Below are 25,551 nucleotides of genomic sequence, written 5' to 3' on the forward strand. Positions count from 1 at the left end.
TACCCTGCCAAGCCTACTGTCCTGACTGGCCTAAAGATCAAGCCCGCAATTTTGGAGCTCCTCTGTTTTGTAATAAGGGCTCTCCATGTGCCCTCTGATTTTGCACAAAAAGAATACCGGATAGGTAAACACTGGGGGGCCGGATCGTCAGGTGAAATTAATGGAGTTAATCCAGTTTACACCTGCTGACGATCTGCAACTATATTTAGTTCAACATGGCAGTGATTTTCAAGTGATTTTGTTGGTGGTGTCACAATGTAGCACTGGGTTGAAATAAACAAATAGAAGAACAAAAATGTGAGGGAGAAAGTGGGATGATTTTGCCAGTGGCACCAAGGACTTCATTACACAAACCACTTATTTGTTAATGGGTTGCATACGTGTGTAATATTTCTCAGCCACCATTTTCTAAATGTTTCCTGTTATGGTGGCATAACAGTCACACTAATGGTCTGCATCTGATATTATTGCCTTTTATAGTTTAGCAAATTGTATAATGATATGGGCCTGTGCAACACACTGCACTAATGTAATCATCTTTGCATCAGTATGTACTGTTAACCAGATTCTGTTCTGCAATACACCAGTGTAAATAAGGCGTGAATCCCTTGACTTTCATGGAATTACTCCTAAGTTACACCAGTCTTACAGATCAGAATCTGGCCTGGCACATTCTTGCATGTTATGTATATAGGTGGAATTCTGCCTGTGGTTACACCAGCGCAAAGCAGGAACATCTCTGAGGTTATACATTGTAACTGAGGGCTGATATTACTTCTAATAGAGGTAAAGTAAGGAAGACCTGCCTTCTCAAATTTGTCAGATCATAAGTGGCAAATAGATTTCATTTAACATTGCTTTATGAAATGGGTAGTTTCTGTGATATTCCCCTTATTTTATTAGTTAGTGTGACTGCATATCAATCCTACATTGATTTAACTGTCCTTGGATATGCTAGAAGCCTGTGAATGGAATGATGAAGAGTGTGTTGTGTCCTAGTCATTTTTTCTTGTACATTAAAACAATTCAACTAGTTTAAATGACAAAACAGGAATATAGGAATTGCCAAACTGAATCAGACCTAAGGTCCATCTAGTTCAGTTTACTGTTACTGACAGTGGCCAGAACCAGACGGTTCAGAAAAAGATGCAAGAACCCTGCACTAGGTAGTGGCAGTGGGCTGTTTTGGGATAACCTGCGTCCACAAATTGGCCTCACCTAATAGTTAGGGATTGCCTTAAGCCCTGAAGACCAATGTTTAATATCCCTTCCAAAATATTTATTGTCATTCACTATAATAATGCTGGATATTTTTTATGTCCATACAAATGGCAAGTTGCTTTTTGAATCTTAAGTTTTTGGCCTCAATGACTTCCTGTATCAGTGAGTTCCACAGTTTAATTACATATTGTGTAAAAAAAAAAGCATTTTGTTTTATCAGTTTTGAATTCCCACTTTTAATTTAATTGACTGTCCCTATGCTCTTGTGTAATGATACAAGGAGAACAGACATTCCCAATCTCCCTTCTCTGTACCATTCAGTAATTTATACACTCATATCATGTCCCCTCTTATATGTCTTTTTTCTAAGGTGCTTTTGGAAATATAAATAAATTGTGTTAGCCAATTCTCCTTTGCACAAAGAATTCCAAATTACACATTCTTTTTAGAATAGGTAAGATCAGTGTAGCAATGTAGTTGCTGCTTGTTACAAACTGCTGGGTAACACAGTAGCATTGAAAGAAATATTCACACTGTTTGCTGCGGTGCTGTCAGCTTTTGCTAGCCAAAGGTTTGATCATGATAACATTTAGGAGCTGCCCTGATTAGGGAATGGTGAGGAGCACAGTGCAGTGAAAGTATCCAGGCTGCACCATCTTTTAGACCATGGGTGGTCAGGGCCTGAATCTCCTCTTATTTCTAACCCCTTTAAAATGGTGCATGTTTTTTATGGGGGCACAGAGGGGAGCAGGAACTCTAATTGTCCCTGGCTCTTTTCCTTTTTTCTCCCCCCTTCCCGTCCCCCAACACACACACCAGTGACAGGTGCACCCTTTGTAAGGTGAGGCAGAGTCATCACTGAGATGGGAGACTTCCAATTATAAACAGGCATTGCAAGGAATGGTGTTTGTGAGTCAACATGTGATTGAGAGGTTGTCATAAACAGATAGCTAAGGGTTAATGTCTCTTTCACCTGGAAAGGGGTAACAAACAACACCTGACCGGAGGACCAATCAGGAAACAAGACTTTTTCAAATCTGGATGGAGGGAAGTTTTGGGTGTGAGTCCTTTGTTCTTGGTCTGTTCTTTTTCTCGGCTCTGAGAGTGACCACAGGACTCTCCAGGCTTTCTAATCTTCTGTTTCCAAGTTGTAAGTACAAGGATAGTAAGACAATAGGTTTATATTGTTTTTTTGTATTTACATGTGTGTAGTTGCTGGAGTGTATTCTTTTGGATAAGGCTGTTTATTCATTTTTCTTTTAAGCAATTGACCCTGTATATTGTCACCTTAATACAGAGACTTTTTTTAATGTCTTTTTCTTTCTTTTTTATATAAAGCTTTCTTTTTAAGACCTGTTGGAGTTTTCTTTAGTGGGGACTCCAGGGATTGAGTCTGCAGCTCACCAGGGGATTGGTGGGAGGAAGAAGTCAGGGGGAAAAATCTCTGTGTGTTAGATTTACTAAGCCTGACTTTGCATACCCTCTGGGTGAGGGAGGAGAAAGATTAGATCTCTCGGTACTTGTGTTTCAAGGACTTGAAGCAGGGAGTATCCTAGGGTCCCCAGGGTGGGGAAATCTGGGAGGAGGTAAAGAGGGTGGAATCCCTTTGTTTAGATTCACGGAGCTTGAATCTGTATATCTCTCCAGGAACCGAAGGAGGGAACACCTGAAGGGGAAGAGGGGGAAGGGAAATGGTTTATTCCCCTTTGTTGTGAGACTCAAGGAATTTGAGTCTTGGGGTCCCCCAGGGAAGGTTTTGGGGAGACCAGAGTGAGCCAGACACTCTAATCTTCTGGCTGATGGCAGCGATATCAGATCTAAGCTGGTAATTAAGCTTGGAGGCTTTCGTGCTAATTTCTCATGTTCTGAACTCTAAGGGTACGTCCAGACTACCCGCCGTATCGGCGGGATAAAATCAATTGCTCGGGGATCGATATATCGCGTCTAATCTACACGCGATATATCGATCCCCAAGCGCGCTTATATCGATTCCGGAACTCCATCAACCCCAACGGAGTTCCAGAATCGACACGGAGAGCCGCGAACATCGATCCCGCGCCGTCTGAACGGGTGAGTAATCCGATCTTAGATATTCGACTTCAGCTACGTTATTCACGTAGCTGAAGTTGCGTATCTAAGATCGATTCCCCCCCCTAGTGTGGACCATCCGTGAGGTTCAGATCTGAGTAGGACAGTTATGACAGAGGTGATCTCCCTTAGTCAAACCAAAGCAGTAGCGATTCAAGGCTCTGTGTTGCTGAAGGTATCACCAGGGCCAGTGCAATCATTTAGGGGACCTAGGCGGTCGCTTAGGGCACTAGGATTTGGGGGGCACCATTTTCTTTGGCAGCGACCGCAGCAGCCGGATCTTCGGCTGCCCCAGTTGATGCCGGCATTTAGGTGGAGGGAGCTGGGGCAGGGGAGCGTGGGGTGGGCCGCCTGCAGCAAGTGGGGGGGGGGCATGCAGGGGAACTCCTCGCCCCAGCTCACCCCTGCCCCACCTCCTCCCCGAGCATGCCATGGCCGCTTCAATTCTCCCACCTCCCAGGCTTGCAGCACCAATCAGCTTAAGCGCCACAAGCCTGGGAGGCAGGAGAAGTGAAGCGGCCATGGCGCGCTCGGGGTGCTGGTGCACGGAGCAGGGATGAGCTGGGGAAGGGGGGGTGCCTCAGGGCAGAGAGTGGGGGTTGCTGTGGGGTGTGCCTCAGGGCGGAGGGGGGGAGCTGCCGCAAGGGGGCCTCAGGGTGGGGGGAGGAGGGTGCAAGGTGGAAGTTTCGCCTAGGGCGCGAAACATCCTTGCACCGGCCCTGGGTATCACATTTTCAGTAAGATGTAAAACCAATGTCCTGTGGTCATTACAATCTCCGAGACACTTTTCTCAAGATTAGAAATGTTAATTCTGGTGTCCTGGCCAAATTCTAGCTCAGATGACTATGTTCTGTTTACAGAGCCACACTTTCCCTGCAATTTCAATTCAGTAAAGCATTCTTCTTCACTTCTTGTCCAGCTTTACTGTAGTATTGCTATTTAACAGCACTGTGATGAGAATTAATTAATGTTTGTAAAGTGCTTTGAAATTCTAAGATGAAAGGTGCTTGTGACAGTCTTTAATCTGACAATAAATCCTAATACATATAGAAATAAAACAATAAGGGGATTATAAAAAAAAGATTTAGCCTTGCCTGTTTAAATACAGACTGACCTGATTTCAGACTGACATGTCCGGCTAGGGCAATAAGAATGCCAAACCGTCGTCATTGGGTTAGAATAAAGAATAGATGGCTTACAGTGGGGAAAGATGCAAATAGGATCTGAGAAACACCTATTTGTGTGGACATGCCTTCAAAAGAAATTTAATAAATTCTAAAAGATTTACAGGAAAAAGAGGAACTCCGGTGTTGTTTAATCAAATCAGTGAATAAAATCCTAAATGACTTTGTACAAGCTTTCAATGAACATGACAAAATAGATGGACTGGAATACTCCATTTCTGTAGAAACACCGATATTCATTTTTGTGGCATGTGTTTGGTATGAGAATAAGACATCAGAGAAATCTGAAAATTATAGCATTGCAGTAGGGTTGCTAGCTCACGAGATTTTTCCATGAGTCTTCTGATGTTTGTATTAATTGAAGCCTGGCTCCTGGAGCAACGTGAGTACATTGGAATCTCAGCTTTTAGTTTTGTTTTAAAAAGTAAGATTCTAGCCTTTGCTGTTGTAGAGGAAAGCTTGATAACATTAATCCTGAAGGCTCAAAAACCAGGCAAATAATAATATTTTCAAATCTCTCTGCTCTGTGAAACATCTATGCTTTCTCAACCAATTTAATCATTTTGAGGTCTGGACTCTTCTTTTTTTTTTTTAATGCTTGAGGTTAGCAATACAGAGAGTGACACCTATCTAGAGATTCAGTACTTGGTCTCAAACTTGCTGCACAGAGAAACAGAAGGGGGAAAAAACCACAAGCTCAGGGGACTGAGAATGCATTGCCTAGAAAGAAATTATTTTGCTTCTTAGCTCCAATCTAAATAATTATAATGATCTAGAAACCTGATCCAAAGCCCTTTGAAGTCAATGGAAGTTTTCCTATTGACTTCAGCAGGTTTGAATCAGAACGTACTTGAGTTTTTGCAGAATTTAGGACTAGATATGATTTGCAGACCATTTATTTTGTTTTAATCTGATTTTGCCTGGCTATTCTAAATAAATCTTATTTTGCTACAACCTGTATAGTTTTAGACTGTTTGGGAACTTATTGAAACCATCCAAGTTTTAAAAAAAATATTAGAAGAGGTAGGGAAGGAAAAGTGTCTTGAAACTTACTTCATTTGGGATTCCCAATACAAAAGGTGCTAACTAAGCGGCCCTCTTCTCTAAGGTGGGTTTCAGTCAAGCATTTCCCATGTGTCTGAAAGCCTAGAGCCCTAATACCCGTGGATGAGAAACAAGTTTAAAGGGCAAAAGTGACATTGCTATACAAGAGCAAAGTATGATTTGTATAGCATAGATAGATGAAAGTGGAATGTTTCTGGCAATGATATTGCAGATGTCTCACACCACTCAGGAGCTGCGTGATCATTCACTCCCTGTTACTGTTTGAAGATCAAGCCATATATTGGGAAGGTAAAACACCTACGGTGAAATTCTGCCCCTCTTGGAGTCAGGGAGAGTTTTGCCATTGGCTTCAATAGGGCCATAACTTCACCTCTGATTTTCAGGAGTGGAAAGGGAAAAGCATAAACTGTTTTGTTCCTGAAACATCTTTCATTCTTTTCCTTCTTCTTTGCCACTTTCCCTGAGAAACACTTTGTGTCCTAGCCCTGGGGTGGAGAAAAAAATGTTGGGGAAGAAGGAGAACTAAGTAGGTGAATATGAAGACAAATGGTAATTGAAGAATGAAAGGGTGTAAAATAGTCCACCCACCCTCAATACCGGCGGAAATCCACTACTCAAAAGTCACATGTATGAATGCTCTATTGGCTGCATCATGTTTTCAGTCACTCATAACTTTCTGACTCTCAATATTCAGGCAGCAATTGCCAAATGTGTATGCCAAAGATGCAATTGTTAGTTTTGTATTTTGGAGGAGTCCTTTTAATGACTTTTGAAGGTGTGTCCATGCAGTAGCTGCATTTCAGCTCATATTTGCCTCCTGCAAAACTAATATGTTATATTTGGGAGGGGAAATATGTGATCATGTAATTAAAGAATGTATCATATTGCATATGCGCTGGGAGCCGGGGCAATGGATATATAGGCATCCATTTGTTTAGCATATCTTTACTTCTAAGTGCTTCTCTGTATAGTCTTCATGTTCACTTAACATAGTTTTTGTGATGGAATATAGTTATATAATATTGAGGATTTTTCTAAATCTATTTTCCAGTAATCATTACTTACTGAATGGAAGATTAAGAGCAAAAGATGCTCAAGTGAGGAATTAATGTAGGTCAGTGTGTTTCACATCAGCAAAGTATGTAAGCATAATAGAAGCTTTGAAACCTTTGTGCATTTTTAATTCTTGGATCTCTTGGGGAAACTTTTTTTACTCCTTCACTGAATATCTGTCTGTCTGTCCCAGTCCTTAACTAAGAATTTCTAAATGTATCAAAAGCCCACAGTTCCTCCTGGCTTGGAATCTCCAGTTTAAGAGGAGGCTGAAGATCCAGTATTATTTGTGTATTGTAAAATATGATTGAAAGAAACTCAGCCCTTTCCACATTGCTTCCTTTTAATTCAATAGGCCTCATTCTCATGTACGCTAGGCCCCTGCCCCCGTATCCCTCTCTTGCAACTTAAGGGGGATATACAGTGAGTCTAAATATAAATGATGTCAAGTAGGGCCTATGTCATTCTTCTGCGTCCACCAGCTTCGTTTCAATTTTCTGAATGACCTTGGGCAGTTGTAAAAATTGACCTGAGGTCACAAAACTCCTAACAGGTTAAATCATGTCAGGTACAAATTTACTGTGAGTTTATGGCATTGGGTCCAGTGGGCTTGAGCTGAACTGTGAAAGTGATCCCAGAGGTGAAAGGTTTTGAGTGTTACTAACATTTAGCACAATGGTGCTGATTTAGCTCTCTAATCTATGGCATACCATTCAGAACAGCTATGCCTACATACCAAAACAAACTGCAGATGCCAACACCACATAGGAAACCCTTGCCTAAACACCAGCTGTGGACATACTTTCTTCTGTGGCTGTGACCACAATGGGATATAGCTACTGTTGAGTTTTTAAAATGTTGTTGTTAGCAAATGGTTCTAGCAAAATTTTATTCACTAATGTGGACCAGGACTTTTCGAGAACTGGGGCATCAAAGGTGAGAGGAATTTCTTCGCATATTCCTATAGATGAGAAAATAAAAAATGTTGGAAGAGAATCATATTCTCACGGCACAGACGCCAACTTCCCCTATCCTGTTCCATTTCTCTACTCTTCTCCACACATTCCTGTCTTTTCTCTTCCGCTCTTTTCTTTTTTTCCTTTCTCTCTTCTTCCCCCTTTCCAGTCCTCTTCTCCCTTCCTCTTCTTCAGTTCTCTGCTTCCTGGGCATGAGTCTTCCCTCTGCAGCGCTTGGAAAGCCAGGAGGCCTTCTGGAGCTGCTGCCACAGACAAAATGCTCTGACTTTTAGGGTTTCTCCCGCCTGCTGTCTGATTGCTCCATTGGGGCTGAGGAATGAATAAAGCAGCAAGAGGGGTAGGGAAAGCTACCAAACTCTGCTCTTATAACAGCAAATTCCTGTTACTGTGATCCATATACCATTAATATATAGGCATTTGTAGGACAGCTTGGGCTTCCTAGTGGCTGCTGCTTAGTGCTCTACACTACTGAATGGAGGAGGTTAATACCACATCCTTTTGGCTTCAGTTTCACCCCAATTCAATAGCCATTCTTTGTCTCTCACTCCCCAAGCTGGTCACACTGCCCAGGCAAACTTAGCTCTTGGGAGAGGAAGAAAGGAATCACATTGCTTTTTAGTGCTGCTCCTGTTGATTAAGAAATGGTTTTGACAATGCTGTGAGGGGCTGGGTGGATGGTGGCTATGATGTAGGATGCAAGTGTATTCCCTAGGGCACTATGTTGTGTTCCTCTAGGACAGTTTCACGAGTTTTCCTGAAAGATTTGAAACATGCCTTTACATTGAAACTTATGCATACAATGAAAAACATTCACATAGCTGAGAAGTTATAATTTAGTTAATAACATATACAAAAAGTAAATCATCATGCACTCTGCAGCTGATGCTTTCTCAGCAAAGACAGGACTTATGCCTATATCTGACATTTCTTTTTCCCACTGTCACACTTAATGACTCTTCATTCAAAGCACTCTTGCTTCTGATATCCAGCATGTCAAATGCTTCCTGAGGGATTCAGTGATATCTAGGTCTCTCTTTGGAGTCCTTGGGCCAAATTCATCCTTTGTATAACACCCATTGTAGTCACAACCAAAGATGAATTTGCCCCCTTCTGTTTTTATCAAGTTCCTTTAGATGACCCAATGCTCATTTCACTGTGGAATTATCCACAGTCAAGATGGGCTGTGGTAGGCAGTACTCTCAGGCCTGGTCTACACTACGCATTTATACCGATTTTAAAAGCGTTAAACCAATTTAACACTTCACCCGTCCACACAATGAGGCCCTTTATATCGATATAGAGGGCTCTTTAAACCGGTTTCTGTACTCCTCCCTGACGAGAGGAGTAGCGCTGAAATCAGTATTACCATATCGGATTAGGGTTAGTGTGGCTGCAAATCGATGGTATTGGCCTCCGGGTGGTATCCCACAGTGCACCACTGTGACCACTCTGGAAAGCAATCTGAATTCGGATGCACTGGCCAGGTAGACAGGAAAAGCCCCGTGAACTTTTGAATTGCATTTCCTGTTTGCCCAGCATGGAGCTCTGATGGGTAGCGATACAGTCCCAAATCCAAAAAGAGCTCCAGCATGGACCGCAAGGGAGATATTGGATCTGATCGCTGTATGGGGAGACAAATCTGTTCTATTAGAGCTCCGTTACAGAAGGCGAAATGCCAAAGCATTTGAAAAAAATCTCCAGGCTATGATACAGAGTCCACAGCACAGTGCTGTGTGACAAGCGTAACGGAAAGCCAAAGAATCCAATGGACACTCATGGAGGAAGGGAGGGGAGACTGAGGACTCCAGCTATCCCACAGTCCCCGCAGTCTCTGAAAAGTATTTGCATTCTTGGCTGAGCTCCCAATGCCTGTAGGGTCAAACACATTGTCCAGGGTGGTTCAGGGTATATCCCGTCAATTTACTCCCCCTCTCCCCCATGAAAGAAAAGGGGGAAAAATCGTTTCTTGATTTTTTTCAATGTCACCGTATGTCTACTGCATGCTGCTGGTAGACACGGTGCTGGGGCACTGAACAGCAGCATCCTCTCCCCTCCCTTCCCCGGTGGCAGACGGGACAGTGCAGTAGGACTGGTAGCCATCCTCATCATCATCCTGTAAGTGCTCCTGGCTGGCCTCAGGTGAGGTCGGCCGGGGGCACCTGGGAAAAAGTAGGAATTACTCCCGGTTATTCCCGGCAGATGGTACAGAACGGCTGGTAACCGTCCTCGTCGTAGCAACTGGGGGCTGAACTCCATCAGCCCCCCCCTTTCATGTCTAAAGAAAAGATTCTGTATTGCCTGGGCTATCATAACAGCGGGATGCTGGGCTCCTCTCCCCCCCACAGTTTAATGTCCTGCCTGGACTATCATAGCAGCTGGAGGCTTCCTCCCCCTCATTTTATCTCACTAAAAAGTCAGTGTTTCTTATTCCTGCATTCTTTATTACTTCATCACACAAATGGGGGGACCCTGCAACGGTAGTCCAGAAGGGTTGGGGGCGGAGGGAAGCAACAGGTGGGGTTGTTGCAGGGGCACCCCCTAGAATGGCATGCAGCTCATCATTTCTGTGGGATCTGATACGGAGCGGCTGTGCTCTCTGCTTCTCTGGTACACTGGTTCTCTAGTACACTTGCCCCATATTCTTGGCAGGACTGACTCTATTTTTAGATACAACATAAAGGAGGGAATGTCCTGGGGAGTCATTCCCATTTTTGTCTTTGCGCCCCCGGCCGACCTCAGCGAAGGTCAGCCAGGAGCACCCATGACAGCAGCAGATGGTACAGAATGACTGATAACCATCATCTCATCGTCAATTTACAATGGCACAGCAGACGGTACAGAATGACTGGTAACGGTCTCTGCTACCTTGCAAAGGCAAATGAATGCTGCTGTGTAGCGCTGCAGTACTGCGTCTGTCAGCAGCATCCAGTACACATATGGTGACAGTGACAAAAGGCAAAACGGGCTCCATGGTTGCCATGCTATGGCATCTGCCAGTGCAATCCAGGGAAAAAAGGTGCGAAATGATTGTCTGCCGTTGCTTTCACGGAGGAAGGAACGAGTGATGACATTTACCCAGAATCACCCGCGACACTGTTTTTGAACCATCATGCATTGGGATCTCAACCCAGAATTCCAATGGGTGGGGGCGACTGCGGGAACTATGGGATAGCTACGGGATAGCTACCCACAATGCAACGCTTCAGAAATCGACGCTAACCTCGGTACATGGACGCACACCACCAAATTATTGTGTTTTTTGTGGCCGCGTGCACTCGACTTTATACAATCTGTTTTACAAAACCGGTTTATGTAAAATTGGAATAATTCTGTAGTGTAGACGTACCCTCAGAATTGGAAAGCAGTGCTCAGGGTTTAGAAACTTTGGTAAGGAACAATCAATGCTAATAGGAAAAGCCAACAAATAGGAAGCATAGCTGCTTCTTTAAAAGGAACCTCCATGGTCTTCTTGAAACGGGACAAACAGTGTCTTATCCATCTGGTGTGTCTGTAAGAATATGTGCCTATTAGAGTAGAAACTGTAAGTCTGAAGAAGGGCTGCTTTAATTACCAGCTAGTAGAAAACACAAAAGGAAAATACAGATTTTTCTTCTTCAGGGTTTTCCTCAGTAGTGGCATTTGTTGGAAGATTATGCTTGTGTTGTCTTCCAGGTCTGTATTAGCTATTAGGGAAGATTGTAAGACATTTGGAAGGAGCAAGGTTATCAGTTCTGTCTCCTTTTATCAAACTAGATTCTACAGTCTCCCTGGCCTCCTCGAGTCTGATTAAGGTAGAGACTGGGTGAAAGCAAATTGGTTATGATTCACCCAGACAAGATGGGTGTATTAATGTTTGGAGGAATGCAGAAGTGGTGTCTTCATCATTGATTGGCCTGCTTTTTCTCATAATGCTGTGCAGCATTAAAGGAGTATTGTGTCCATTGTTCCTCCTAGGGTATTCGGTAGCAGTAGGGGCCTATCATGCCTTTCTTCTACAGCTCACCAGAAGCCTGTGATCATTTTTCACTAATATGGACATTAGTTATCCACATCTTTATCCCCTCCGTGCTAGACTAAAGTAATGTGGTGTTCCTATACCTGCTCTTGAAGACTGCCAAGAAGCTCCAGCTGGTGCGTAATGCAATTTCCTGCCTCCGTAATGGGGCGCTTCTTTGTGATGACATTGTGTCTGCCCTCCAGTCTCTGCTTTGATACTTCTGTCCACTTTAGGATTCAAGAGGAGGAGATGGTGGTGGTAATTTTTAGCCCCTGAAAGATCTGTGTCCAGTTATCTGAAGATGACCTCTAACCATCATCAGTTCTGGCCAGAAAGCGCTTGTTGGCAATTCCTGGGACTGAACTCACCAGGACTGATTGCAAGGTGTTATCTCTCAAAGGTCCCTTCTTTTGGAGTGTGACAAGCCGATCCCTGTGATAAATTCCCCTCCTACAGAATTTTGAATGGATTTACAGTAGTGTAACAGAGAGCAAAATTTAATACCTAAATCAATGTGTGTTCAGTATGGCCTGTACCAGTATCCGAGGCCCCAAGAGTTCAGCATCAAACTTTTGTTCTGTACAAGCCACAGCATGGGCCAGTATTTTAACCTTCTGCTTACACCTCAGGGAATCATTCTCTGCAGTGAAAAGTGGATGTAAAATACTAACAAACCAGCGTGGCAACATTTTATTGTGCACTAGTTTTGTACAGCTGTGCAAGTCTACTCCAGGGAAAGGCAGTAAGAAAATAGATCCTATTCAGCATAAAATCCTATTACTGCCTCTGGAATTCTACATGTAGCTTCTACTATCCATAGATGTGACCAGGTTGCCCCTCTTTTTCTTGGCCCATATTAGACCCTGATGTGTCATACTTTCACTCTTCCCTCATTTTTTTGCCAAGTTACACCTGAATGACTGCAGGATAGGTTTGTTCATATGAGTTAATCTGCTCCTCACATGATGTAATTTAGAGGGTTAATGACTACAATACAGCAACTGGAGGTAAAGCCACGGTAGGTGTTTAGCTAAATGGGGTGTTAATTGAAGAAGGAGAGTGGGCTTGGTGGATAAGCCATTGGGTTGAGTCTCAGATGACCTGCTTTCTGTATGGCCTTGAGCAGTTCAGATGGCTAACTTGTCATAGCCCTTAGCTGGCCACACAGGACACTAAGAGGGCATTAGATCCCTTTCACATCTCTGCTCAGCTTGCAACTCTGGCTGTGGGAAGGGGAGACAGCAGGGAATGGGAGGAGCCAGGTCTCCTCCCTCCCCTGGCACTTGCCCGCCATGCCACACTGGACAGGTGCACAAAGAAAAGTAAACAGCTCCATGGACCATCACATCTCGCCATTAATCTATGGGGAAAAGGGATACTAATTCTGCACTACTGCATAGTAGTTTTGAGAGGATATTGACTTCAGCAACAGTAGATACCCTGTTAGCATATTCCTGGAGAATAAATTTTAATAAACAATTATTGATATTAAAGAGTTCTTGCTAAAACTGGTTGAAAACAGTGTGTAGATGTGGCCCAATGGCCTCTTTGCTTTATAGACCAGATGCTGCCTTGCCCTCTACTGTACAGTGGCATTCTTGGATAGCCTAGAGCCCCTACTTCCCTGCATCTGTGCATTGGTAGTCCTTGGATGACCTGTTAGATTTGTCAGCAACTGGCACAAGATGGAGCACCCTTTGAAGTGTTCTGACTTGTGCTGGGAGACTGTCTCAGTGCAGAGCAGGCCAGAATCAAGGAGACCGAGATGTGGCTTAGAACTTCCTTTGAACCCCTCATTGCCAGCTACTCCAAGAGCTCCTTGCTCTAAGTGGAGGATCTGGTTTGCAAATATAACCACTCCAGTGCACAGTTGTCTGGCATGGTTAGGGCCATTCCTGGTCTAACACACTTTTTTTTTCTTAGCCCTGGTCTACACTATGAGTTTAGGTTGAATTTAGCAGCATTAGATTGATTTAACCCTGCACCCGTCCACAAGACGAAGCCATTTTTGTCGACTTAAAGGGCTCTTAAAATCGATTTCTGTACTCCTCCCCAATGAGGGTATTAGTGCTGAAATCAACCCTGCTGGGTCGAATTTGGGGTAGTGTGGACACAATTCGATGGTATTGGCCTCTGGGAGCTATCCCACAGTGCTCCATTGTGAATGCTCTGGACACAGGGCCAGCGCTTCCATTTAGGCGACCACTAGGGTGCCAGGATTTGGGAGGGCGGAATTTTGCCATCCTTGGCAGCAATTCGGCGGCGGGGGGTCCTTCCGCGCTCCAGGTCTTCAGCGGCAATTCTGCGGCGGGTCCTTCACTCGCTCCGGGACCCGCCACTGAAGTACCCCGAAGACCGGGAGCACGGAAGGACCCCTCCGCCGCAGAATTGCCGCCAATGACCGGGGGCGCAAAAGGACCCCTGCCTAGGGCGCCAAAAACCCTGGCGCCGCTCCTGTCTGGACAGCACCCTCAACTCAGATGCATTGGCCAGGTAGACAAGAAAATCCCCGTGAACTTTTGAATTTCATTTCCTGTTTGGCCAGCATGATGAGCTGATCAGCACAGGTGACCATGCAGAGCTCATCAGCACAAGTGACCATGGAGTCCCAGAATTGCAAAAGAGCTCCAGCATGGACTGAATGAGAGGTACTGCATCTGATCGCTGTATGGGGAGATGAATCCATGCTATCTGAACTCTGTTCCAAAAGACAAAATGCCGGAATATTTGAAAAAAGTCTCCAAGGGCATGAAGGACAGAGGTTAAAACAGAGACCTGCAGCAGTGCCGCGTGAAACTTAAGGAGCTCAGGCAAGCCTACCAAAGAACCAGAGAGGCAAACGGCCACTCTGGATCAGAGCCCCAGGCATAACTGCTTCTATGATGAGCTGCATGCCATTCTAGGGGGTGCCCCTACAACAACCCCACTTGTGTGCTTCCCTCCTCCCCCATCCCTTCTGGGGTGCCTTGGCAGTTATCCCCCCATTTGTGTGATGAATTAATAAAGAATGCATGAATTTGAAACAACAATGACTTTATTGCCTCTGCAAGCAGAGATCAAAGGGGGAAGGAGGGCAGTTGACTTACAGGGAAGTAGAGTGAACGAAGGGGGCAGGTTTTCATCAAGAAGAAACAAACAGAACTTTCACACCGTAGCCTGTCCAGTCATGAAACTGGTTTTCAAAGCTTCTCTGATGCACAGCGTGCCCTGCTGTGCTCTTCTAACCTCCCTGGTGTCTGGCTGCGCGTAATCAGCCACCAGGCAATTTTCCTCAACCTCCCACCCTGCCATAAATGCCTCCCCCTTACTCTCACAGATATTGTGGAGCACATAGCAAGCAGTAATAACGATGGGAGTATTGGTTTCAATGAGATCTAACCAAGTCAGTAAACTGAGCCAGTGAGCATTTAAATGTCCCAAAGGCACATTCTACCACCATTATGCACTTGCTTGTCTATACTGCTGTCCAGGCTTCATGAGCCGTGGGAGCAAGGGGTAGGCTGGGGAGGTGCGACCACGCAGTGCTGCCAACTGGGAGAGCAGCCTGAGGCAGAAGCCTCCAGCTGGCATGATATTCCAGGCAGGACTGAATCTCCATTAGAGGAAACTTAAAGAAGAGAATGACCAGGAGTCATTCCCATTTTTGTCCAGGCGCCCCCGACCAACCTAACTGAGGTCGGCCAGGAGCACACACTGGACGACGATGATGGTTAGCAGCCATATTGCACCATCTGCTGTCCGCAAGGCAAGGCAAGGGGCTGCTGCTGTGTAGCACTGCAGCACCATGTCTGCCAGCAGCACCAGTAGACATACGATGACAGTGAGCTGAGTGGGCTTCATGTTTGCCGTGGTATGTCGTCTGCATAGGTAACCCAGGAAAAAAGGCAACAAACGATTTTTTGCTGTTGCTTTCATGGAGAGAGGGAGAGAAAGGGGCCTGACGACATGTACTGAGAACCACCCGTGACAATGTTTTTCCCCCATCAGGCATTGGGAGCTCAACCCAGAATTCCAATGGGCATCGGAGACTGTGGGAACTGTGGGATAGCTACCACAGTGCAATGCTCCAAAAGTCGACGCTAGCCTCGGTACTGTGGATGCACACTGCCAACTTAATGCACTTAGTGGGGACATACACAATTGACTGTATCAAATCGATTTCTAAAAAATCGACTTCTATTAAATCGACCTAATTTCGTAGTGTAGACATAGCCTTAGTAGTGAGGATGGAACAATGTAATTATGAAACTGTGACAGGAAACTTTGCTAAAGCCTGTGTTACAAAATGGTGTTAACAGTGGTAGGTCCCTTTAAAATTCTAAGGAATAACAAGATTTTATAAACACAATTGTACATATATAATTTAAAAAAACTGCCTGCAACATTTTTCTAAACTATGGACCCTATCCTGCAAGCTTTTCTGCTGACCCCTGTGTGGACTTCACGGGGGGGTCTTTATAGGCACAAGGGTACACATGAATAGAGTCGCTTGTAGTATGTGGCAAGCACCTTTTTTGTATGTACCACAAAAAATAGTCCACTAGAAAGTTTGCTGCATATCAGAAAACAGTGCCATTTTTTTAGAAACAATGAAGTGATCCACCCAGGAAGTACAACCACAGCCTTCTATGTGTTCATAGGTATTCTCAGTGCTTAATTTGTGTCAGGGCTTGCCAGAGCTGAGCCCCAGCACCTCTGGACTTGGCAGTTCAGAGCCCCGGCTTCCCCCTCAGTTATGAAAGTAAAAAAAATTGCTTGAGCCCCGGCACCTCTTTCATTACAAATTAAGCACTCGGTATTCTTGTGTATTTCTATATAATAATATATAGATTTCAGGTTTCAAAGAAAGAAGGAAAGATCAAGGTCTGTGCTTAAAGATTTTTCTTAGGCTGCTGAAGAATAGTTGGGATCTGTTAAGAGAACTGCGGACACCTTATAAAAAACTGAATGGTTTATAGCTTGGAGGCAAAAGATGTTGAACTCCATGGGAAACATTACCTCAGTTCTATTTAAATTTAAAATGGTGCCCATAATTTCCTGCTTTTAGCTGCTAGTTACGCTGAAACCCCATTCTTTCCTCCCAGGGTAGACTGGGAAATGTAAAATACTTTCATCTTGGAGACTGAGTTGTGTGTGCCTGTCTGTGCAGGCAACCATTTAATTCCCTGCTGTCGTGAACCAGTCAATCAGCTGTCTTCTACAGGACTTTAATGATGATGCTAAACAGCAATTGTGTCCTGTAATTAGGCTGGCTTTGAGGGTTCATAATTAGGCAGATATCTAGTGAAAGAATTAATAAAAGTATAATGGTAAATTAGGGTTTGAGAAAGAGGAGGGTTTGGAAACAAAGAACTTCTCTCTTCTGAAAACAGAAATTACTTAAACAAAATTTGACACCAGAAGCAGCAGGCTCAGCCCTTTGGAGTTAGGGAAGGAGTGCCACATGTCAGTAAACAATATGTTCTTTCTCTGACTGAGCAGTGGCATTGGTGAGGGCTAGTCTTCCAAAGCTAGAAAGGTGATGTCCACAACACAGAGCCTGGAGCGGGGTTGGGAATCAAAGCAAGGAAAAATTGTAGGTATGTGTGGTCATGGTCCTTCTGGGGGTTGAACTGGTTGTGGAGAACCATTAGAGAAGGAAACTCTACCTAATTTAGAAGTTGGCTCTATAGTATTTTGGATAGCCTAATGGAATAGTATTACAGTGCCAGCACAGCAGTTTAGCAAGCCAGCAGATTTTCAAAATGGCGCAGGGGATTATAGCCATAATACTTTCAATGACTTTGGGAGTCCTGAATTTCAGAATTCACCCCTCAGTTCTCATGGCTCTAGCTTGACAGGTAAGGAAGAAAGAAAACATTGATCCAGTCCAACTTGTTTTCCAATAACATATCATTTTTAAAAAGATCTTGGAGGGGATGAAAGTATCAACTGTTTGCAGGAGACCTACTAATAGGAAATTAACTCTGAAGAGTTAGCCACAAGCTGAAGTTTGAACTCATAAAGACTAAGTCATCTTAGCAAAGAGTCTTGTGGCAACTTACAGACTAACAGATGTTTTGGAGCATGAGCTTTCGTGGGTGAATATCCATTTCGTCGGATGCATGGTATTCACCCACGAAAGCTCATGCTCCAAAACGTCTGTTAGTCTGTAAGGTGCCACAAGACTCTTTGCAGCGTTTACAGATCCAGACTAACACAGCTACCCCTCTGATACCTAAGTCATCTTACTTTCTTTTACCATGGAAAGACCTCTTCACATCTGACTTGTTAGCAGTATCACCTGATCTCCATATGATACTGTGTACACTACTCTGTTAATTTCAAAAGTTCAGTGAAATTAGCAGGGGAAAAAATAAAAGAAGTCAGAACAATGGATTCAGGGGATGGGGGAGAAGTCAGGCAAGGAACTCGATTGATTCCTGTACAGTGTATGCACATGTAAAAATACATGTTAAAATAATAGTAATGGTCTAACTTAGACTGATATCAATAAAGAAATTCACAGTGAAGTCTGGCACTCTGCCCTTATCTCACTCTTCCGTGCCTGTGCATTGTCGGGCTTTCAAAACAGCCAGTGATTGTCCATCTCAGATGAACTGTTAGATCCAAATAGAAAGAGATGAGCAGAAGACATTTCATGTGTCCATTTAATTCAGACTCTTAAGCTTAGCATTATTTACTTTATTTTAAATTTGGAGACGATATAATGCTCTTGAAAAGTGGAGAAAGATAGCACAAGCGTGAACCAAGAATAGTGTAGGCTGCCGTTGGGCAGGTGTCCCCCTTACCAAGTGGTGCCAATAATACATCTCAGCCCTCACCTGCCATCACACACACAGTTTATTTCTTGTTTTCTTTTGGAGATGTGCAAATTGGAATTGAGTTAAGACTACCAAATGCACTTTTTACTTGTGACCAAAATTAGGATTCGGACAAAAATCAAGTTATTTTAATAATCACTTTTGTAACTAGTCTTTGGCTCTTAAAGCATGGAACTGTTTAATAAAAAGAGTAAGCAGATCATAGATTTACTGCTGTAATTTCTTGTGCTATATTGAAGTTGAATACTTTGATATGGTCTTAAAACATTACTGCATAGCTTGAAACAGAGACTCCCGAAAATATAGGTCCAGAAATATTGAGCTATGTGAGAGACCACTGTGTGGTAGTGGTTGATCAATGTAAATGCTATACGTAGCAGTCTTACTATACATACACAACAGACTGTCTCCATCCAGACACTATAATTGTCAGAAGGGATCGAACTTGGAATCACCAAGTTTAACACCAAAACTACATCTCTCTTCCACTTGAGCTAAAACAGTTTCTTTAGCTGCATGTAACTGGGGGCCAAATATGTTTCTCTAAAGAGAGAGATGTATTACACACTGATAAGATATGCCATACAGTTTCCTTTAGAGTCATTATGGCCTGTGGTGTGAGTGTGTAGGAAAAATAGCATGCTGTGTTATTTTGTAGTTCTGGATGTATAGATATAGTCATGTTTCAAATAAATATTAATCCTACTGCATGCCAATGGGTCTTTTAGAATTATCATGATGGCCGCACAATATACAAAGTATAGGCCATGTCTACACTACCGGCTAAATTGGCACTGTTGTGATCAACGCAGTCGTGTCGATTTAGTGGGTCTGGTGAAGACACGCCAAGTCGATGGGAGAGCACTCTCCTGTCGATGTCTGTACTCCACCTCCCTGAGAAGCAGAAACTATGTTCACGGGAAAGCATCTCTGGTCGACATAATGCGATGTAGACACTGATGTAGGTCAACCTAGGTTACGTCGACTTCAGTTACGTAATTTACACGACTGAACTAGCATAACTTAGATTGACTTACAGCATTAGTGTAGACCAGCCCATACTAAAAGCAGTATGGGAAATACTATAGGGAGATGCTGTTATCAGTGTGTGGGATGAAAATGGAAAACTTTTCTTCAGTTTACACTGCTAATACCATATTTCTAACCATGAGGATCCCACAAGGATCTGTAAAAAGGTATTTTAGAAAGCTTTTGAAGTCTGTAATTAGGAGCTCAGTTCAGTAGCCCTTTCTCAGACAATACTCCCATTGATGTACTTGGAATTTTTTTTCTCAGTAAGAGCTGAAAGATTGGGCTCTAATGTGACAGACCAGGAGTTTACAGAATTTGGTTACATGGAAGAGTAATATTAGGAAAGTATTTAATGTATTTTTAGCTTCATTTCATCTCCTACTCCTATCTGCTCTTGCTCTCTCTCAGCTAGAATAATGAAGGACAAAAACTAAGGACTTGGCCTCTGGCCTTTTAAAATTATTACTCTCTTCAGGCCATATCGATGCTATCTATCTAATCAAACTTCAATGCATCCATCACTGTAGTTTCCAGACACATCGGATAAATTTTTCCAAAGTATTTGAGTCCCATTTTAAAAAGTGCTCCAGGGCCACATTTTCAAAGGTATTCAGACACCTAGTGGGATTTTCAAAAGCACCAAGGTGCCTAATTCCCACTGATTAGAATGAGAGTTAGGCACCTAGGCACTTTTGAAAATTCCTCTGGGTGCCTCGCTGCATTTTTAGGTGTCTACATACCTTTAAAAAATCTGGCCCTAAGTCACTAAGAAGCTTAAGTCCCATAGAAACTCAGTGGGACTGAGGTTCCTTGCAGCCAGATTTTTAGGGTATTTAGACATTTAGATTTTAAAATATGGCCCTTAGTAACTTAGGCTCCTAAGTGACTGTTTTCGAAAACTATTTCCTGTATCTAAAATATTTGTCTAAGACAGAGTGAGCCGGTGGGTGGCTATGGGACACATTTTTGGACTCATCAGGCTTTATTTGCAGCAAAGAGTCCTGTGGCACTTTATAATAACAGACATATTGAAGCATGAGCATGCATCTGACGAAGTGGGTATTCACCCACGAAAGTTCATGCTCCAATACATCTGTTAGTCACAGGACTCTTCTCTGCTTTTACAGATCCAGACTAACACGTCTACCCCTCTGATACAGGCTTTATTTCTTACTTTGAGACATCTTGATTTAAAATAATTGCCTTGAAAACTAGTTGCACAATTTGTCTATGTGCAAACTTATGTATGGAGGAAATGGCACACAGACCCAAAAGAGTAGCCCACAAGCATTGCCTGCTATAGCCATTTGGGTCTGGTGAATCCATATTAGGGATTCAACAGGATGGGGAGAAAAGGGACTGGCTCCTCACAAGAGTCATTCATGGATCTTTGTGAAATGGTTTCCAGACCACATCTGGATTTTATTCTCTACAGCTCAGAAACCAGATCTGAGAACTTTTGCAGCTGCTGTGGTTTAAATAGCCACTTACAATGTTGTCCAATAATATGCCCTTAAGAGGAAAATTCATAATTAATAAAATCCAGCAATGTTTCCCATTGAATTGTGTATCCTCTAAATGAGCTGACAGATCTATGCAAATACAAAACAGTATCACACACAATCATAAGCAAGAAATGTGGTTCCACCTCCATCTTCAATATAGTCATAGCAGATTATTAATGACTAAGAACTACAGAGGCACCAAAGAGCACCTGGCCATAGAATCATAGAAATGTAGGGCTGGAAGGAACCTGGAGAAGTCATCTAGTCCAGCCTTCTATGCCAAAGCAGGATCAAGTACACCTAGACCATCCCTGACAGATGTTTGTCCAAACTGTTCTTTAAAAACCTCCAGTGATGGGGATTTCACAACCTCCCTTCTAAGCCTGTTCCAGAGCTTAACTTCCCTCCTAGTTAGAAAGTTTTTCCTTATATCTAACCAAAATCTCTCTTGTTGCAGATTAAGCCCATTACTTCTTGTCCTACCTTCAGTGGACAAGGAGAACAATTCATCACAGTCCCCATTATAACAGTCACTAACATATTGGAAAACTGGTATCAGGTCCTCCCGCCCCTCTCAGTCTTCTTTTCCCAAGACTGAACATATCCAGTTTTTTTAAATCTTTCCTCATAGGTCAAGTTTTCTAAACCTTTTATCATTTTTGTTGCTCTCCTCTGAACTCTTTCCAATTTGTCCACATCTTTACTAAAGTGTGGCATACAGAAATTGGACATAGTACTCCAGCTGAGGCCTCACCAGCACCACGAAGAATGGGACAATTACCTTTGTGTGTCTTACATACAACAGCCCTCTTAATACACCCCAGAATAATATTAACCTTTTTTACAATTGCATCATATTACTGACATCTTCAATTTGTGATCCACTATAACCCCCAGATCCTTTTCAGCAGCACTACCAGCTAGCCAGTTAATCCCCATTTTGTATTTTGCTTTTAACTTTTCTTTCTTTCTGCCATAGCAGTACGAAACAGAGAACCTGAGCCAAAGCAATGATTAAAAAATATTGTTAATGTTTTTTAACCTCAAAATTTTGACTGACCTTAGAATGTTTTACTTGTTGGTTTTTAGTTCCCAAGATGCCCAGTTTAGTCCTCTGAAAACATAACCTTCAGTCAGACATAAATGCAAACAAGAAGAGCATGACTTGCTGAAGAGTTGAGGAAAGAGCACTTGTGTGCACAGCTTTGTTTATGTAAGCAGCTAAATCAAGTCATGCTTTGGATTAGGTTTTTTCTCCCCATTCTCACTTCTTGAAAGATGTATCCCTCTCACCTTCTTAGTGCTTTTTTCAATGTATATCGATGTGATACTAAACATTTCATATCGGGTGGCATTTATCCCATGTGCAGAGGCCAGCATGAAGCCTATGCAACAACTAAAGGCCACAAAATAGTCTTCTTATTTTCCCTACACAGAGGGGTGGATTTCACCCACTTAGAAAAAATGTTCAGGTTCATTTAAAATGTCTTGACAGATAAGAAGGTAAACTATATCAAAATGACTGTTGTACCAAATCTCAGAAGTTTATATTGGGATAAACCAGTGGTCGGCAACCTTTCAGAGGTGATGTGCCAAGTCTTCATTTATTCACTCTGATTTAAGGTTTTGCGTGCCAGTAATACATTTTAATGTTTTTAGAAGGTCTCTTTGTATACATCTATAATATATAACTAAACTATTGTTGTATGTAAAGTAAATAAGGTTTTTAAAATGTTTAAGAAGCGTCATTTAAAATTAAATTAAAATGCAGATCCCCCAGGATCGGTGGCCAGGACCCGGGCAGTGTGAGTGGCACTGCACCCGTGCCATAGGTTGCCTACCCCTGGGATAAACTATGGAGTATATCATTCATTTATATAGTACTACTGTTTCTTAGATATAATTTTCATACTGTTGCTCATTTAGTTCTGATAGGTGGGGGCCTGTTCCTGCAAACAATCACACATCACACTGAACTTGTTGGGACTATTCATGCAAATAATCTTACTCTCATAAGTATGTGTTTGCAGCTTGGGATCTAAATGTATTAGTGTGTGAATATACTGTATTTTCTGATCTTTTAAAAAAACACTTGGACATCACAATTAATTTCTTTCTTTCATGACCCTGGAAAATATGAGATGATCAAAAGGAAATATTATGTTTATTGCATGTCTAACATGCCCCAGTCTAGCAAAATACACTTCAGTGCAAATGCTTTTTTTTCTATTGACATTTTGTATTGCAAAATGATATATAGTGAATGGAGAAGTTGATAGCAATGAGTATAAATCAGCAATTATGAAATGCAGACAGTTGATAAGGGAAGCTAAAGGTATCAGTGAAAAATCTGTGTCCAGAAAGATTATGGACAATAAGAAGGAAATATTAAATATATCAGGATAAAAAAAAATCCTAACAATGGTATGGGTCCAATACTAGATAAGGATGACAAAATTGTCTATCACAGGGACCAGCAAACTTCTGCACACAGCCCATCAGTGTAATCCACAGATAAATGGAAGGCCATACATCAAAGAAAATAAAAGAGAAATGGTAACCTAGAATGTAGTGACACTGGAAAGGACTTAGCAGTCACGCTAGCTAACCAACCAAACATGAGCTCCCAAGGCAATGTGGTAGGATCATCAAGTAGGAGTAGGGTGGGGTATCACCTCTATATACAGCATTAGTGAGACCATTTACTGGAATAATGTGTCCAGTTCTAGTATTCATACATCAAGAAGGATGTTAAAAAATTGGAAAGCATTCAGAAAAGGGCTACAAGAAAGATGTGAGATTTGGAAAACATGTGTGATAGTGAGAGTGTTAAAAGTTTCCATTTATCCAAGAGAAGGTTAAAAATATGACTTGATCATAGTCTGCAAGTATCTTCATGGGGAAGATATTTCTGATAGACAGTTCTTTAATCCAGTAGAAAATGGCATAATAAACGCCTGGGGTTGGAAGCTGAAGCTAGACAAATTCAGACTAGAAATAAGATGCAAACTTTTAATGGTGAGTGTAACTAAGCAATGGAACACTTTACCTAGGGATGTGATGGATTCTTCACCACTTGAGATGGCTAAATCAAGACTGGATGTCTTTCTAAAAGATATGCTAGAGCTCAAATAGAAGTTATGGGCTACATGCAGAAATTACTGGGTACGGTTCTAAGGCCTGTATTGTTCAAAAGGTCAGACTAGATTATTATAATGGTCCCTTCTGGCCTTAAAATCTATGACTCACTTCACTCCGATTCCTGGTATGTCTCTGAAGGAAGGTGAAGGAGCTAGATGGTGTGTGGAACATGCTCCTGCCACCAGGGCCAGCTCCAGGCACCAGCTTAGCAAGCAGGTGCTTGGGGCAGCCACTCCGGAGAAGGCTTGGAGCGAAGGACCTCCCACTGAATTGCCGCAGATCGCAATCACAGCTTTTTGGGGGAGGGGGGCTGCTTGGGGCGGCAAGACCCCTGGAGCCGGCCCTGCCTGCCACTGCGTTGAATACCATTCCGAGGGCTGAAGACATTTAAAGGGGAGGCGACACCATTCTGAAGATCAAAGGAGAAGTGGCCTGGTGGACCAACCTGCTAACAGCTTCACTTCCAGTGGGCCATCCTGCTAGCTGCCCAACTCCCCCATCTACTCAACTTGTCTGTCAGTGGACTCACTTCTCCCAGTTTTTTCAGCTCATATTTAAAGACTTCCAGTCAGCAGATTGATTCCCCATGCACAGATCTTCCTCCTGTGCTTTCCATAGCTTGATCCAGAAAGAGATGGTAAAGGATTTATTTTCTTAGCTGTGACAGTGTCCCAGTTTTTAGCACCAGCTGGCAAACTATTCTGTTGTGCCCTGAACATAAAGTCAGCAACAGAAATTCCCTTCTCGCCTGCCACTGACATACTTCAAGCAAATACAAACTTTTAAAATTAAAACAAGAGCAGTTCAGGTTCGTGAAGAAAAACCCACTATTGTCTAAAATGTATAGATGGAGTTGAGAAGAAGAGAGTTATTCCCACATTCAAATCAGCGCTGTGCAAGAAACATGCTGATCCTGGCCAAAAGTCAAGCCCAACAGGGCCCACTTTTTAAAGATTCTGTCTATTAAACAAGCTCAAATTATCGTATACTGTAGCTCTTGCTTCTTCAGACTTCCCCTGTACATTTGTTATGGCAGTATTTCATAATTGCTGCTTTATTCATGGGATTAATAATCATGTTTTATGTAACCCGTAAATGTAAATACAGGTTCCTGGCAGTCAGCTGGAGATTCACTAGAATAACTGAACTACAGAAATTTACATTTCATTTTGTTGAGATCAGAGTGTGCTATTAAAGTGAGCAACATACCCATCCTTATGAGCTGCATTCATTTTTTGTTTAATAAGCAATTATTGTTTACAGATATTCCACTGAGGAAGTACTGTTTTTATTAACACAAAACACATATAAGATTACAGTAATTTCTTGCATAGTTTTTCATTTATGTGAAAAGGAGCTCCCTTGTGGCTGGTTTCATACTTTACTGGAAAAAATTTTTAGATCGATTGTTTCCTAATGAAAGCATGTAATTGATTCTCAGTTGATGACGAAAGCAGGAATTAC

General features: G+C 42.6%; 1 protein-coding gene across 2 annotated transcripts in view; it reads left to right on the forward strand.

The window, feature by feature from the left end:
• The window catches only part of HECW1 (HECT, C2 and WW domain containing E3 ubiquitin protein ligase 1), a 385,797-nt gene that overhangs the window by 209,215 nt on the left and 151,031 nt on the right, over window positions 1–25,551 (forward strand). The gene's annotated exons all lie outside the window — the stretch shown is intronic.

This window comes from Gopherus flavomarginatus, chromosome 2 (genome assembly GCF_025201925.1).
Source record: "Gopherus flavomarginatus isolate rGopFla2 chromosome 2, rGopFla2.mat.asm, whole genome shotgun sequence".
NCBI lineage: Eukaryota > Metazoa > Chordata > Testudines > Testudinidae > Gopherus > Gopherus flavomarginatus.